Source organism: Lissotriton helveticus, chromosome 2_2 (assembly GCF_964261635.1).
Source record: "Lissotriton helveticus chromosome 2_2, aLisHel1.1, whole genome shotgun sequence".
NCBI classification, from domain to species: Eukaryota; Metazoa; Chordata; class Amphibia; order Caudata; family Salamandridae; genus Lissotriton; species Lissotriton helveticus.
Genome location: NC_136060.1, coordinates 439,264,071 through 439,282,802, shown reverse-complemented (window position 1 = coordinate 439,282,802; position 18,732 = coordinate 439,264,071).

The window sequence follows — 18,732 nt, the reverse complement described above, 5'->3', positions numbered from 1 at the left end:
ATATTTCCACAGGGGGAAGGCTTCTGCCTATGTGAGGAAGTGCTGCAAGGCTCGACAGATCTGCTGCAATGTGTCACATCCTACACTTATATGGTCACACGACATTTCTATGGCCTAATTTCTAAGCCTTATATTAACCTCACTGGAAGCCATCACTAAAAACACGCCCAGGTATTCAGTTTAAAGGCTGAAAAACAAATTTATTTATTTATTTATTTATGATATTTGTAGAGCGCATGCAATGGCCCGAGGGCGTCTCGGCGCTAAGTGTCTGAGTGTTTACCCTAGAAAATGAATGATTTATTGACTAAAGAGCCAGGTCTTAAATGGGCACCTGTTGATGAAGTACTCAACCCAACCCCTTGCAAACCTGTAGGAGTATAACCATTGACTGTCAGTGTAGGCATCTGCACAAAATCAAAGAATTAAACCTAACTACCTTGAATTGGTTGATCTGGGTAAAATCTCCCTCTCGGACCACCTAAATATACCACACGAGGAACAAGATTCACAAAGGTTTAGCATTGGGTTAGCGTTATATTTTTAGCGCTAACTGAGGCGAAACTTTTTTTCATTATTTTGAACCAAGGGGCATTACATTGGTGGGACATGGGCAATCCCATGCAACCACCAATGCAACCACCCATGCTTTTTGACACTATAACCTATGTACTAACATAATCAGACAGGGTTTAGTGTCCTTAATTAACGTAGCTGAGAAGCAGGCATTAAAAGGAGAAATGTTTTTATTTCTCTTTTTTTCTGACTTTGCATGTGTGCTACACTGTGCAGCACACATACAAAATAGAAAAAGCTTTAAGGTGTCACTAGTAATAGTATTTGGCACAGTAAGGACACCCTTCATGTACAAAACCTATGGTAGACTAAGGCACGCACCCTTGCACTATGACGCTAAGCTGTGCCTAATGCACATCAGCTGATATCTGTGCAGCACTAGGGAGATGCATGCAGTGAATCAAGGGTAAACAAAGTTAACACCAGATTACAACAAAATTAAGCTGACTTCACATGATGCAAAATAAGAAGAACACTGTGAATATGATGATTAGCAGCCTGACAAAATTGGTGTGGAGGCTACCAGGTGCCAGGTAAACATTGACACTGAAGGAAAAATATCATATTCAATAAGTGGATGACTGTTTAATGTTGACAATCACACCACCCAGTATAAAAGCCCAGTAAAATACCATCAGTCAGACTGTTCAAACATGTGGATCCCAGATGACTGCAATGGGGCAGCAACACTAGTTCCTGAATCCTCCTTAGACAGGCCCTCGGTTTGTAGGAGACACTGCTCCAGTGGCAAATCCCAGTGGGAAGGGAGTTGGTTTGGAGAGAGCATGTAGAATCAAAGATGCCATGGCTCCTCTACTCATCAGCAACACTGCAGCGGGCATTCCCACCAGTCTGACAAATGGTACCAGTATGACATTGCGACTGAGCTCAGCACATAGTAAAATCACGTCTGTTAATGCATATCTCCGTTTCTTTTTGTTCAATGGAGCTGGCAAAACAGAGTCCTGAGAGCCGGGAAACAGGTAAGTGGCAGGGGAAAAGGCTACGTGAAGGGAAGGAGTGTGGACGGTCTTTAAATAAGACTGCTTTAGAACTTTCATAAAGGTTACATTCTAATTATTTTTAACAAGGAACAGGTGCAGAAAATTAACTTGATGAGGCTGCCTTCTAGAAGGTTCTTTAGAATGTTCCCAAAGGTCTTGTTCTAATTGCTTATAGCAAGGAACAGTTGAAGATGATTAATTTAATGAGGCTGTTTTGTAGAAGGTGTTTTAGAATGTTCACAGAGGTCTCTTTCTAATTGCTTATAGCAAGGAACAGGTGCAGGGGAGCAATTTGATGAGGGCTGTCTTCCGGAAGGTTCGTGTTGAGGTCATTTATGTCAGTTGCTTGATGCTTATTCTAGGCTTAACCTGAAACATGAACTAACATATGCATGGCAAAACACTTGTAAAAACTATTAAGCCTTTTCAAACACACCTGGGAACACCAGCTGCAGCTAGCTATTACAACAGTAGGTCATATGGTCAAAAGTGTGGTTACAAGATGTTTGTTCATTCATAAGCGTTGGGAGGAATGATATGAGTCATGCCTGTATAATGTGATAGCCAAGAGAGGTGAGCTGTGGCAGGAATCCTGATTAGGTTTTTCTGAGACTGTTGGTAATAGCCTTTTCTGTAGGGTCACCTCCAAACATTTTGCCTTTCTTCTCCCCTTTTGCTGAATTAATTTTTGTAGGCTTTAGGAGCACAGTACCCTTGCTAAGCAGTGTTATAGTGCATGTCCTCTCCCCCTAAAATACATTAACATTGGCTTATCCATAACTGCCATTTTTCATTTGCTCATTAGCTTTCCATCTTGTGTGTTTTGCTGTTCACCCTATGTGGGAAGGGTATGACCAGACGTGGGTCCCGTGCTCACTAAGCCACTGGAGCCAAGCTATCCTGGCTGAAGACGGCTGATAGCCAGATACCGGTCCTAGGATGCTTGATTCTGGTCCAGGGAAGACATGGCTTGGCAGTTCGGGCTGGACTGTTCCCATGAGGCACAGGGTCAAGACTGATTTGCATATGGCCATGTCTGAACTGGGGTGGCTTGGTGAGCAAAATAACAATGGATTAAATCCAGATCTGTGACTGGGGGTGAATGTTTTGCCATTGTGCAACATTCCGTCCATCATCTTGTGTGTTTTGCTGATCACCCTATGTGGGAAGGGTATGCCCAGACGTGGGTCCCGTGCTCACTAAGCCACTGGAGTCAAGCTATCCTGGCTGAAGACGGCTGATAGCCAGAAACCGGTCCTAGGATGCTTGATTCTGGTCCAGGGAAGACATGGCTTGGCAGTTCGGGCTGGACTGTTCCCATGAGGCACAGGGTCAAGACTGATTTGCATATGGCCATGTCTGAACTGGGGTGGCTTGGTGAGCAAAATAACAATGGATTAAATCCAGATCTGTGACTGGGGGTGAATGTTTTGCCATTGTGCAACATTCCGTCCATCATCTTGTGTGTTTTGCTAGTGGGCCAGCAGCACTGATTGTGCCACCCAATTAAGCAACCCTTTAAACATGGATCCGGCCCACCATTGCAGAGTCTGCATGTGCAGTTTAAACTGCCATGTCGACCTGGCTCATGGCAACACAACCCTTCCTTTTAATACATATAAGTCACCCCTAAGCTAGGCCCTCAACAGCCCAGTGGCAGGGTTTAGTGTATTTATAAAGTAGGACATGCACTTTTAAGTTTAACATATCCTGGTATTGAGAAATTCACAAATTTGTTTTTCACTACTGCGAGGCCTACCCACCTCTTAGGATAACAGTGGGGACTCCTTAATACATTTAATAAGCTGTAATTCCTAATTGAGAAGAGGTGGACCTGACATGTTTAGTACTTATGGAATGTACTTATAAATCCTCTTTAAAGTCAAGTTTTTGAAAGTTGGCATTTTCTGCTCTCGTCCCTGTGTGCCTGCAGCCTGTCACTGATTACATGTATGGGTTGGGTGACAGCTGGGCTTTGTCTAGTTCCCCTAGACAGCCACACATACAGGGAGCACAGGTGTGATTTAATGGGCCATCCTGGGAGGATGGGAAGGAGTAGCTGGGAAAAGCCTTACAAATTAGGATAGGCAATGTACTATCCACACACAAAGGGCCTCGATACCCCCCTTGTAGTGAGTCTGGAGCTGGGCAAGAAAGGGAGGACCTCTGTGCACTTCAACGATCCTTCAATGAAGTCTCCTCCACTTCAAAGGCACTACTGGTTATCAGTGTAGAGAAGGAATGTAGCAAACTCTGAGAATATATCTAGACCCTAAACCAACATGTAATGATACATACTATACAGCATCAAAATAAATATATACTGAAACAGTGATATATCAAAAATTCTTGAATCCTTTTATTTTAATTGTAGTATATTTTCTTATTTTTTTCCCCTCTTTCTTATTCATTTTGTATCTTCAATAAAAACATTTGTGAATTTAATAAATGACATTCAGGTTCTGTAAATAGGAAATGTTACAAATAGAACAGTGCAAAAACAATTAATGTGAACAAAAACACTACATAGAAAAAATATCATAAAAAAAGAGGTGATATACGATATAACCAGTCGTTGGAAGATTGGATGAAGGCAATGCGGTTGAATGGAACACTGGTTATCAGAACTGGACCTCAGACCCTACCACTTGAGTACACTACTGGACCTGTGGATACACTGCCAAAAGGAAGGACTGTCACTCTCCTCAACTGCTGCTCTATAAGAACTGCTGTCTGCTGCCCTCATGCCTGGAGAGGGAGAACTGGACCTAGAACCTACCTTGAACCCAGGACCCCACAGTAACTTAAATGGTTAATCTGCTGGCCGCCTGATCTGAGCCTCAGGGACAAGAAAGGGTCCCCACAGCTCCTCCTGAACCCATCTTCAATGAGTTCCTGACCCCCCTAGAGGCTCCTCCCAGGACCCTGTTCCCTTGGGTGGATCTGTAGCTCTTAAAATCAAGCAAATGTGTGTGTTTGCACCTGAATAGCCCCACATGCCTGAAGAATCAGAATGAGCAGCTGCAAGTTTGTCTCTTCACACAGCAAGTATGGCCCGCTGGCATGGATTGCCACAGTGAGGCTTCATCCCGCCTGTTCGCAATGCCAGGCCTGCTCTTCACACCTCCCCAACCACCACCAGCGACGCTCTCCTTGCTCCCAACAAACATCAGCCCCATGAATAGGACTCTTGGCACAATTCTTGAGAAGGTAAAACTTCAGCGGGACATATCTGGGACTGTATCTGACCCGTGCTCCATCACTGTCGGCTTAAACGTTTGATTCAACACAGTCTAGTGCGCTTTATGCTACTAGACACTACATTTTAACTCTGGTTCTACTCAACAGATTTTGGTCATTTTGGTCTTGTTTTGTTCATTAAATTAAGGTCTAATTTCCTAGCCTGGCATTGAATCTTTTTGTCTGGGGAATTCACTATTTTACAGTTTGAAATGTTGTACACATGCATTACACATTGTCTCCCAAGTAAAGCCTGACTGCTCTGTACCAACCTATCAGACGGTGAGCACAGGTTAATCTAGGGCATTTTTGTGGCTTATCCTTACTAGGATTGTGGTTACTGCTTGATCCGGGCTTCCACCCCAATCAACCAGGAACCCAATTTCTAACAAGGATAATCCAAATGTGACAGACACAAGTAAGTATTCCAATACCAGAATAGGATGGCCCTTTGCTCAATCTGCCTGTTCTGGCTATGGACTGATCCAAGACACAAATGTCATTAAAGCAAAGCAGTGGATGAAGTGGCTGGACTAAAGACACATGAAAGAAGAGTCCCATCAAATCATCAAATAATGAGTATGTATCTGTGATGTATCAGAAACAATAGGTCCTGCCAACAAACGGCTAAAGCTGTCTGTCACCCAGACCTAAAAACTACTGTGTATGTGTTTGCAGTCAGATTATGAACATTATCAATACCTTTGCTCCTCAAAAATCAATCTTGACTTTATGACATTGAAAATAAAAATATATACTGGATTGAAAAGTATCCAGTATACATGCATCATGCAACATTATGTGCATACATATCCTTCATAGAATGGCTTAGACAGGTCTGTGGGGGGGATGCTGATTAGTTGATTAACTCATCATGAAATTGATTTGGTTGTTATGAAAGGATTTCAGGCATTTGTAAGACATCCCAAGCCTTCAAATGCCAATATATTGTCCTTGACTATTCAAGGGTAAATAATGGAATACAAAGGCAAGTTTTAGGTTGCTAATACTTTGACAAAGGTTTGGTAAAAGATGTTATGTCTCCCTACCTGTCCATACCTGACCAGAGTGGTTCTATGTCAAGGCAATATTTAGCAACTGCCTTTGGCCACGCCAGAAGAAAGTGCCAAATTACCCGTAACTGCAAAATATCCCATTTCCAGGCGTGAAGGGCAACAAAATGTATCTTTGCTTAGGATGAAACAAAATCCTTGCATATGCATTTTCAGATCATGCATAATAGTGTTAGCTGTATGTCAAGTTGTTTAAAATGAAGTCATAAAAACTAAATAGAGAGGGAATATGGTCCGCCACTCTTGTCTTAGATTGTCATTCACATTTTGGATAAATCCACAGTGCGGCATTTTTAGAGAGATACCACATATCTCTCATGATCAGCCACTGCTTTATTGACAGTCAATTACATTTTGGATTAGCTCACAGACTAGTCATTTATAAATTGCAGTGTCAGTCATTTTGCCTCCTTACGTCTGAGTCTGCTTTAGGAAACAAATGTTGTCTTCGGCATTAATCATTCTCTTGTAGAGTTGCTTCAGATTCTTCTAGTACTGTTGCTTGTTCTGGCATAGTTGGCCACAGAAGCTCACCATAAAGTGTCTATGGTTTCTTTCACATCTGAGGAGTCCTATTGCTCCAAGCACCACATGACGGTTACTTACTTTATGACCCAGTTATGGCCTGAGCATCAAGCATCTGGGTTTTCTCTATAGAAAGATAAATAAAAAATAGCAACACTCAAAAGCACTTTAGGAAATTAGTGAAAACTTTCAAACACCTAAGGGCATAATTATGAGAGATTTCTCAAGGCTTGCATGGTGCAAAAGCTGTGCTGCACTGAAAACAGCTGCGTCGGTCAATTTAACATATACAACGCAAATGTATTGCAGTGATATTTGTGGGTTTGCCAATGCATCACGCATCATTGGGAAGCCTAATATGCATCAGAATTGCTGCTCCTCAGCAAACTGTGCAAATGAAATGATGCAGTGGCTGTAGTATAAAAAGAGCAACCCAATAAAACAATTTGGGAAGCTCAACATTGCCTTGAAAATTGTCCTTTTGCAACTAGGAGTCGCTTGGCGACCACCACCATCACCACCCCATAGGCAGCAAGGGAGGAGGGAGCATGTATCATTGACCTCGGGGAGGATGAGGTCATCAAATTCTACATACTCAGGAGGGAGTGTCTCATAGAATTTCTGCACACAATTTGGCCAAGTTTCAAGCCTCCAACTGCAAGACCCAATAAAATTCTCCCAAATGTTAAACCTATGGCTGTGCTCCACATTTTGGTATCTCATTTCTTCCAGATCACAACAGCCAGATTCTCACAAATATCACAGGGAACATTTTCTAGGTTTCTCACCTCTGTCTTAGATGCCCTTCTCAAACTTACATCCGAGTACCTCCTCTTCCCCAAAACTAAACAACTGGACACCAAGCAAGTATTGCCACATGTCCTTGGTGCAATACATTACATACATGTGCAATTTGTGCACCTGCTGCACTATCCTACCTCTTCAGAAACCAGAAACACACATATTCAATCAATGTTCAGGCAATAGTGGATCATCAGGGCATTTTTTTTCAATGAGCTGTCCAAATATCCGGGGAGTGCACATTATGTCTTCATCTCCACCACAGTATTATAAATGAGCAGTTCCGGAATGGGAGATATGTTAATGGCCCACTCATTCGTAAGGAAAGCAGAAATATGCATCATACTGACTAAGAAGTTATAATGTTTGACATATTAGCCATCTCTGTGTTTGTCTATAGAGCTTGTGTCGTGCTGATAGTGGGGTTAACTTACTTGGAACATGTAGACAAGGATGTTCCATTGTGTCATACCCTCACTAACTCTGAAATGTTAGTTGCAAAATACAAATGGTAAGAAGTAGCGTGTCATCTCACACTGTGTTAATGGACAGAACCACATAATATGCACTGGTAAACTAATCAATACACAAATACTGTGGTACACAAGTAAAGTCATTATAAGTATAACGGGTGCATATTAGCTAGGTGTAAGATGAGTGTATGTTCAGTGGTATACCTAGTCTTGGTGTTAGTTAAAGTTCCACTAAAATGTTGACCAGGTTCTCTGGAGAAATCCTGGAAGAAGAAGTTGTAAATACTACTTGTGTCCTGCAATGGAAGTGTAGGCCCAATTCATGTTTAAGTGTCAATTCGTGGTACGTAATACTCGTATGTACACAGATTCACATCCCATTCTGCTAAATAGACTCAAACAGCTTAGATTTCAGGGCAAAGCTCTTGCTTGGATCCAGTCCTATCTCCATGATCGTACCCAAAGTGTGTCTCTTCTACCACATCAATCATCACCCAAGCCTCTGAGTTGCGGTGTACCACTAGGCTCGGCACTAAGCCCCCTGTATTTTCACACCTGCATGGTACCACTCTTTAATCTCATTGACACATGGGATATGAAGGCTGTCTCGTATACAGATGACACCCAGCTGATATTCTCCTTTAAGGATCAGTCAAAGGACCCGTTTGCTAGACTCATGGGGTGCCTGAAAGACACCAACAGCTGGATAAATAACAACAAACTGAAATTAAATGTAGACAAGACGGAGTTCATGTTTTTTGGTCAGCCCTCCCTCCCCTCCCTCAGCACTCTGGTGGCCGGATGAGCTGGGAACCCCGCCTAGTGCTGTAAGATGGCTGGAAGCCTGGGCGTCAAGTGGAATTTAGATTTATCCTTTGAAACTCACATACGCCATGTCTCCTCGATCTGCTTCGGAAAACCGAAAACCCTAAAGAAATTCCTGCACCTCTTGTCGAGGACAGTCGTAGGACTGTAGTCCATGCAACGGTGACGTGCAATGGTGACATCTCACCTGGACTATGCCAACAGTCTTTACCTGGGACTTCCCAGGTATTTGACTCACAGACCATTCAGAATGCGGCTGCAAGACTTATTTGCAAAGTGCCTTTCTGTTATCACATTTCCCCTCACATCAGACTTCTTCATTGGCTCCCGGTAGCAAAACATATTGAATTTAAGGCCCTGATCTTAGCTTTTCACAACACAGGACCTAGATACCTTTGAAAGAGGCTTCTCCCATACCAATATGCCCATACACTGAGATCCAATTCCCAGCTCTTACTCTGCGTCCCCCATTTTGCTAAAGCCAGAAAGAGAGGAAGGCATTTCTCTGTCAGGACAGCTGTGCTCTGGGATGCACCTCCACTGAAGCTACGCATGTCGGATATGTCGGACTCTGAATCTAGGTTACAAAAAACCTTGAAGATATGGCTCTTCTGTTAAGGTTAGACGCTGCCCTAATCTACTTACCTGACTGCAGCTAAGTGCTGGGACACTTCAGCGTGAGGTAGCAGTTTTTTTGTTAAAATATTCAGCCGAACCGTTTGATACAAATATCGTAAGCACTGAGCTGCTAGTATGTAATTTGTAAGAGTGCACCACTTACGTTTTACGATTAGACTAATCAAATTAAAAAAAGTCATTTCAATTGTATTTGTCCAAATTTACTACAATTGCCAAGGATTCCCCATTGAGGAATATGGAAACTAGGTGCACATGCATCAATATAGGCAATTGTGATTCATTAATTGCGATTATTAGGGAATCGTAAACATGGAATCGCAATTGCCTATGCATGGAGGAATCCCCCCAAAAACTTGTGAATTCTACACATTCCTTAATTGCGACTCGCAAATTGTGAGTCACCATTCAGGAATGGCTTCCCATCCATTCCTATGGGCCTATAGGGCCATAGGAATCAATGGGAACTGCATGCGCAATTTGAAAGTACCCAATATGTACTCGATAATTATGCATGCAATTTCAAGGGTGCAAGGGTGCCAAAAGAACACCCTGATGCACCCCTGAAATTGCATTGTTATCACATGTTGCACACACACATGCCCCAAGGGCATGTATGTGTGCAAAATGGAACTTTGAAACATGCACTTCTGTGCATTTTTCAAAGTTCTCGCAAATTACCATCAATTGGAATTAATGGTAATTTGCGTTTCTTAATTGCGAATTCACAATTTTTTTGTTATTGCATTTAGGGACTCGCAATTAGCGATTCCCTAAATGCAATCATAATTTAAGTAATCGCAAATTTTGCGATTACTTAAATTGGGATTTTTGCATTTGGGATGATGCATCTCAAATGCAAAAATTGCGATTGCAAAGGGGCAGATTCTGCGAATCTACCCTTTTGTGACCTCAATTTGCAATTATGAATGTTCCCCTTGTTTCCCCAAACAGATAAAGAGAATTAATATGTTTTGTCAAGAGTTTCCTTTCACACAAAGGCATACATATTCCCCTGGCCTAAGCAGGAAATTTTTGACACAAATATAATTGAACTAAAACACATATGCAGGACGAAAGAGCGACAAAAGAGAATCAACGTGAAAATTATGGGCCACCTTTCAAGAAGCTAAAACTGAAGTCCTACAATGATGATAGTGAGAAAGGTATTGGCACCTCCTGCACCATATATAAGAGATCGGTGAACTCACACCAGCTCCCCCTGTACATGTAAATGTACAGGAATTTATATAGCGCAAATCACCAAGCGGTTTCTAAGCGCTTGCTTAGGGAACCCGTCCTGGTATTCCCCTGTGAGATAACCCCGGCAGGGTATCCACAAGGTGAAAGCCAGGCATCCCGCCGCGAGGGGCCGTTGTGGAGATTAAGCAAGCTATTGCCCAGAGTCGCAGAGTGTGAACCCGTGAATCGAGTAGGCACCGGAGCGAGAATTGTCGAGTCCATGGACATTTTAGGACTCAAGACCCCGCCGAGACGGCAATTGAACCCTGGTCCCGGGCTGACCTCTGCTTCCAGGTCTGCCTCCTCTAACCAGTGAGCCACACTTCTCCACTGCATTAGGATATTGAAATCCAAGAATAGTAGAAGCCGACAAGCTCCCCATCGAAAAAATGGCAGTTAGGTCTCAGCCTGAGAAAACCAAAAGCAAACAAACCCAGATGCCTCAAGTGTAGCCCAAGTCTCTAGGGAAGGTCCACAAAGCTCGACTCCCTGTCCACCATACCCAAATCATGACACCTCAAAGACAGTAAAACACACACTCCTACTGGTTCAGGTGAGCGTTCATGAGTGTCAGGAAAGTTTGTGGTGCTTCTCCATAGCTCAGGAGATGAAGAGCGCCAGGAGCTGACGCCAAGGTAGAGGCTTCCGGGTTGCCCAGGTAGCTGAGGAGGAAGCAGAGAGTGAATTTGATGGTGAAGTCAGGCTAATCAAAGCGGCGAGTAGCTCATATCAAAATAGACAGGCCAGATGGCTTGAGGAAGGGAGGCATGAACTGATGCTCAGGGAGAAATGCCACGCAAATAGGAGTTAAAGCACGGATACAGGACAGCGCACTATTTACATGAGGAAGTGGGCCAGCTACCGGGTGCAGCCCTAGGAAAGGTCATTGCCATCGCCATCCCCCAAGGATATAAGAACTCCAGGAAGGACCGCCCCACCCACCCAGGAGGAAGAATCGCCATCGTCCACAAATCCAGCCTCCGCCTGAGCACAATCCCTGACGAGTCCACAGAACTGATGGAACACCTTCACTTCAAGATACTGGCCAGCTCCACCACCGCCCTCTGAGGAACCCTCATCTACCGACCCCCTGGACCCTGCGGACCCTTCGCCAACTTCATCACGGACATTATCTCCCCGCAGGCCATCGCATCTACCAACTACACCCTGCTGGGAGACCTCAACTTCTACCTCGACAATCAACTGGACCCCAACACCACATGCCTCCTGGACAACCTCCACAACATTGGACTCAGATCATGACCGAGCCCACGCACTCAGCAGGACACACCCTCGACCCCCTCTTCACTACAGGAAACTCCATCACCTTCAGCCACACCACCGAACTCCCATGGACCGACCATCGTTGCGTCCACTTCACCTTCAGAACACCTACCATCCACAGACACCAGCACCTGCTTCCACAAAGAAACTGGACCAAAATCACCGACGACCAGCTCACCTCCTCACTCAACAACTCCACCCCAACCATTGCGGAAAACGACGCCCCCAACACCGCAGCCTGAACCCTGCATAGATGGATCTCGGACAGCACCAACACCATAGCCCCCCTCAAGAAAAACAACAATACCCGTGCCAAAAAGCCAGATGGTTTACCACTGAACTTTGAGAGCCCAGGCGCCCATGCCGCCGCCTCAAAAAGGCCTGGAGAAACACCAACTCCACAGAAGGCCACAACAACTGCAGAGCATTCACCAACGCCCACCATCAACTCATCAGAGAAACGAGGAAAAAAGCGATTGAAGACAGAATCTCCACCCACGCACACAACAGCAAGGAACTCTTCCGCATCATCAAGGAGTTCGCCCAACCCACCAGCGAGTCTACCGACATCCCTCCCTCACAAGTCCTCTGCGACAAACTCAGCACCTTTTTCCACCACAAAATCAAGAGCATCTACGACAACTTCGACGAAGACAACCAACACACTGAACCCTCACCAACCACCCCCGCCACCCGGAAACCAGCGATTGATGACTGGACAGCCCTCACCACCGAAGACACACTGAAGACAATGTAGTCAATCCACTCAGGGGCCCCCACGGACCCCTGCCTCCACCACATCTTCAACAGAGCCGCCAACACCATCGCACCCATGCGCCGCCACACCATCAACCGCTCCTTGGCGACCGCCTCGTTCCCCGGCGACTGGAAACACGCCGAGGTCAACCCCCTCCTAAAGAAACCCTCAGCGTACCCCACCGACCTCAAAAACTACAGACCCATCTCCCTGTTCCCTTTCCCAGCGAAAGTCATCGAGAAAGCCATAAACAGCAAACTCGCCACATTCATTGAAGAACACAACATCCTCGACTCCTCCCAATCCGGCTTCAGAAATAAACACAGTACGGAAACCGCCCTCCTCGCCGCAACAGACGACATCCGCACCCTACTGGACAAAGGAGAAACAGTAGCCCTCATCCTCCTAGACCTATCAGCGGCGTTCGACACAGTCTCCCACCGCACCCTAATAGGCAGACTCTACGACGCAGGAATCCAGGTCAAGGCCCTCGACTGGATCTGCTCCTTCCTCTCCGGCAGGACACAACGGGTCAGACTCCCCCATTTCCTCTCAGACCCCACACCTACCACCTGCGGAGTCCCCCAGGGCTCCTCCCTCAGCCCGACACTCTTCAATGTCTACATGGCTCCACTTGCCCCCATCGTCAGAACCTACGGACTCAACATTGTGCCATACGCAGATGACACCCAGCTCATCCTCTCCCTACTTAACGAGCCCAACACCGCCAGACGCAACTTTCGAGAAGGCATGGAAGCCGTCGCCAAATGGATGAAAAACAGCTGCCTACAACTAAACACCAACAAAACAGAAGTACTCATCATGGGCCCAAACCCCGACGCCTGGCGCGACACCTGGTGGCCCACCGCCCTCGGAAACCCGCCAACCCCCACAGACCACGCACGCAACCTGGGAATCATCCTGGACTCCGAGCTCAAAATGGACCACCAGATCAACTCTGTCTCATCTTCCTGCTTCCACACCCTCCGCCTCCTTCGTAAGACCATCAAATGGATCCCCCTCGAACACCGAAAGACAGTCACGCATGCCCTGGTCACCAGCAGACTCAACTACGGCAACGCACTCTACGCCGGAATAAACAAAAACCTCATCCGCAAGCTACAGAACATCCAGAACGCCGCCACAAGACTGGTCCTCAAACTGCCAAAACACTGCCACATCTCCCAGCACCTGCGCACACTCCACTGGCTCCCCGTCGAGGCGAGAATCACCTTTAGGATGCTCACCCACGCACACAAGGCCCTCCACGGCACCGGACCAGCATACTTGAACAGCCGGCTCAAATTCCACGCACCCCAAAGGACCCTACGATCAGCCCAGCTCTCCTACGCCGTGGTCCCCCGCACCAGAAAGACCAGATCGCGAGGCCGCTCCTTCTCCTTCCTCGCGGCCAAAGCATGGAACGCCCTTCCGCTCCACCTTAGACAGACAACACCGCTCCCCATCTTCGCAAGAAGCCTCAAAACCTGGCTCTTCGACAGACCTCCTCCTTGATGGAATGGAATCTGCACCCACCCCTAGCGCCTTGAGACCCTTATGGGTGAGTAGTCGCGCTTTAACAAACTCCTGATTAAGAGGTAGAAGAAAGGCTACTAAGAGGGCTTAGAGCCACACCGTCCACTCGACAAAGAAGAGGGGAAGACCAAGAAAGAAAGGAACAAGGCAGCCTGGTACCTACCCACCTATGACCCAGGAAAAACAAAATGGCACCTATGTGTGCACATGAGGGAGGCGGCGATGAGCAGATGCATCGCTCTGCACTAAAGTAACCCTGATGGAGATAATAGCCAAAAAGGAAGGCAAGAATTTTGTGGAGCCGTTTTTCAATAAATTAGCAGATTGGACTGAGGAGAGGGACACATATGACAGGTCGCGGCTGAGGGAAGGATTGTCTGAGGACATGGCAGTATTGGAGGATTGCATCAGGCATGAAGGAGGACACCTTAGTTGGGACTTCTCTACATGCAATAATGCCTCACAAGATAGGAGTGCTACGTTGAGGAGAAACCTGTAGAGTCACCTCAAATGAGAATGTACCCATTACTGCAGAAGGTCGCAGCAGGGATTGTACATGTGCCATGGGCCCAGGTGGACAAATAAGGGTTAAGAACAAAGTTACTATAATTGCTGGGTGGGGGCAGGGAATTGGATTACATGCTTTGAGAAAAACAATGCAGGTATCAACCTAGCAATAGGGGAAGAGCTGCTAAGCAGCCTAATTTGGAACGGATAAACACGGTGTTAACCCATGCTCACATTCCATAATCACATTAACAAATACCCAGCAGGCACCTGATATTGACTGCCCTGAGAGAAATATTCCCAGACCACCTAGATGTAGGAGGGCTAATGGGCAGGGTAGTCTTTTAAATACCAACACACTGGCAGGATATATAAGCTCATACACTCCACTACCATCAGAAAAAATAAAAAAGGATAGAAATAAGAATGAGCAGACCCAAAGAGACACAGCAAAATTTGTGCTGCATAAGTTGATAAAGACTACACTCGAGGGAGCAGCGATGCCCCGCAGCTGTACAGATGGCACCAGATACAATGTGGGCTCCACCGCAAAACTTTTGAGTGTTCCAAACAGGTAGTCAATGAGCAAGAACAGGTTATGGTAATAGAGGCCGGGGTGGCTGGCCCGTAACCAGACATTAGAAAGTGCTACTATTCCTGTAGCTGGGGTCATCTTGTAGAGGCATGCTGGACAAAGGCATTCAATGAGCAGCAAAAGAAGCAGAGATTAGAGAATAGGGTCCAACCACCACAAAACCCCATGTTACAGGATATGGTTAACGTCCCTCCTCAATACCAAGCCCAGGGTAATCGGAACATATCAGTATCATACACTTAGTCACAGGGAAGTCCGCTGTTCGCCACACAAGTGCAGCAGGGATAAAGTGATTTGGTGAACACGTAGCAGCAGCAACTACAGATAGAGAACCCAGCACAACATGGACCAGGGCCAAAACCCCGGCACGGAGGGGTGATAGTGTGGAGAGGTAGTGCCTTCCTTCAGCTACAGAGCTAAAATTCACTGTAAAGTAGACCCCCGTAGATGAAAGCAGGTAATAAGTATCCGAGTGACTTATTCCCCATTGTAGTTAACCTACTATGGCAAAGCATTCCGTCCATCAATTTTTTATTTTGCATATGTCACCCTAAGTGGGAAGGGTATGCCGAGACGTCTCGAAATCACTACACCACTGGATTCAAGCTAGCCTGGCTGATGAAGGGTGATGCCCTGAAATGGGTCCCAGGATGCTTGTTTCTGGTTCAGGGAGGACCTGGCTTGGCAGTTCGGGCTAGACTGTTCGCATAAGGAACAGGGTCAAGACTGATTTGCATATGGCTGGGTCCAAACTGGGGTAGTGTGGTGAGCAAAAGAATGATGGATTAAACCCAGATCCCTGCGATTGAGGGTGAATGTTTGCATTGTCCAGCATTCCTTTCATCAATTGTTTCTTTTGCATACTTGCTAAGTGTGGCACTTTGTGCTGCTCACTTTGGTTAACTACTTTCAAAGTATCATGCCCAGGAGTCTCACATGTCCTCTTCCCATGGGGAAGTTGTTACTCAGGTTCAGTGGTCTAGCACTTATGCAAAAGTATGTGTGTACAATGTACAATCTATGTAATGTGTGATTGCACTCAACACAAATCAGACCGCCCAGGGACACAGGGACACATTTACCAGACTTTACCAGTGTGGCATTGTTAACTATTTATCAGTTGACAGAGGGCCTGACAAGAAGTCCTTGCATTTCTTGCTTACTGACAATCAGGCATAAGTGCCTGGCTAGTATTTAGTACAACTATGAAAATGTATGTACTGTAGAATCTTTTCACTGGGAGCATTGAGGTTATCATATAAGGGTGATTACGTCATGTTCACTGAGCTAGATATATGTGGATGAGTGGAACCTTGTTATGGCTTTACATGCCTTACACATCCCATTTATAGCAGTTAAGTATTTTTGTATTTATACACAGTTTCTCACTGTGTGTCATTCAAGTAACTGCAGCTTGGTGTCACACTTCGGCGTTCCATTGAGAGACAACACATTCCTCAAGGTCTGAGAAATTCACCAAGGCCATACGTTCAGAACTGTATTCCTTGACGACAAGCCCCATTGGTTAAGCCCTCTGACCTGCAAACTTCACATGCCAACAGCATGTTCAACTAGTTAATTTGTGAAATCTGAACAATCTGCTTAAAAACTCGACAACTGTTGAGTTGTCCCTCTGGCGAGCATCCATCTATATTTGTATCTTTTCTCAACCTAGACTGTTCAGGAAGCACAATCAGTCACGCACTAAGGGCCCGATTATTATTGCAGTGAATCCGCTTCCTCTGGGCCGGCGGAAGCCACCGCCGGCCCGGAGGATGCGGATCCACCGCTGCAGTGTGTGTGAAGACCCCCCGCTAGAGTAGGATGGCTGGGGGGTCATCGGCAGACGGGGAGACCATCCGCCGCTTTTCTGCCGCGAGACCGCGGCGGAAAAGCTCCAATATAGTGGCGGTGTCTATCAGACACAGCCAGCCATATTAGGATATGCCCAGGGACATGCCTTTCCGCGGCGGCAATGCCGCCACAAAAAGGCATACGGTCTTTTCTTTGGGGGGCCATTGCAGGCCCCCAGGGTGAAGGGGGGGTGGGGGTGCACATGGGGGGTACCTATGGTACCCCTCTGCATTTGCATGCACGAAGCGGCAGGCACCAGGCGGTGCCTGCCGCTTTGTGCATGCAAATGCACTGCTTGCCGTTTTAACATTGCGGTGGGTGCTGCTTCAAGCAGCACCCGCCGCAATGTTAAAAATACAGGATGTGACCGCCAGGGTGGCGGTCACATCCTAATTTGCACGGCGGGCCCGCCGCTGCCCCTGCGGACGGTCCCTCCACCGTCCGCCATCCTAATAGGCCCCTTAACCTTTTAACTTACTTTTAACAGAGCAATCATACTGTTCTATAACATTTATACCTGTACGCACTCCTGCACTACTGTACTGTCCAGCACGAGCACTCTCCCTGTCTAGACCGTTTAGGACATCCAAAATATTACATATTTAACTTTTATTGTTATTTCTAAACAGAGTTGTTATTCTGTTAATAAACTAATACATATACATTACATATTAAGATGCATTGCTTTATGCCATATTCCCGTTTTAATGCATTTTGATTTTAGTCACTAATTTTAGAACAACCAGTAAGTGCACTTGTGTTTTGCAATTTAAGTTTCATATGCTTTTTTATCATGTAATAATTTTAAATATTCAATCATAAATAAATGAAGACTAAATGATCATGACTATTAAAATGTTTTTTTTCTATTAAAACTGTATTACTTGTGATAATATCTGAGGTATAATACTTTCCCACCCATAATCCCTATATCCCTAGAATATCCTTCCTAAAACTTATTGTTCATATTTCTAGATAATATGCAATTCTAAAACATATATTTCTACATTTTAAAATACATACTTACAATTATTGCCATTTTTATTTTAAATAATACCTATTTATCAATACACTTCCCCACCCACTACCCTTTAACAACCATATCTCAGTCCTAAAAAAGTTCTATTTTTTAATTGTATTTAAATTTAAATTTATAAAACTGTATAACTCTTTCAAATCTTCTTTATCAACCACTTAATATACTGACCACTACTTACCTACAATTACATTATGCATGCTAAAGGCATGCATTGTAAAGGCATGCGTTGTAAAGGTATATAGCTGGAAAAGTCATGCGTGTTAAAGGTACATGCACTGTAAAGACTTCATGGTAATCACATTGTGTGGTGGAGACTGCTTTGTAAAGGCTGTTTCCTTTCCTGGGAAGATAGAGTGGGGATACATATGTGTTTAAACTGTGATCAAATAGTAAATCTAATATTAAATATGTGTCCTAACTATTGATTCCATTTAACATGAAGTAGGATTTATTGTTTGTAGTTGCAACGAATGTATTTAGAACAAAAGTCAGTATCATTAATTACCTTTAGAACTGGAATATAATATTCTAAATTGTTGCTATTCATAGCCTTTGAAATATATTGAAATGCCCTAAAAGAAACATGCATTTGAAAACGCATTGAATTATTATTGTTAATGGAAATTTGTATACAGAGAGCGCAACTAAACCCGGAGGCATCAAGGCGCTGGAGAGGGTAAACAGAGAGCTCAAATATCAGCCAGGGGGGAATTAGAGATAGGCTTCTTGGAATAACCAAGTCTTGAGTGCCTTGCGGAACTGTAT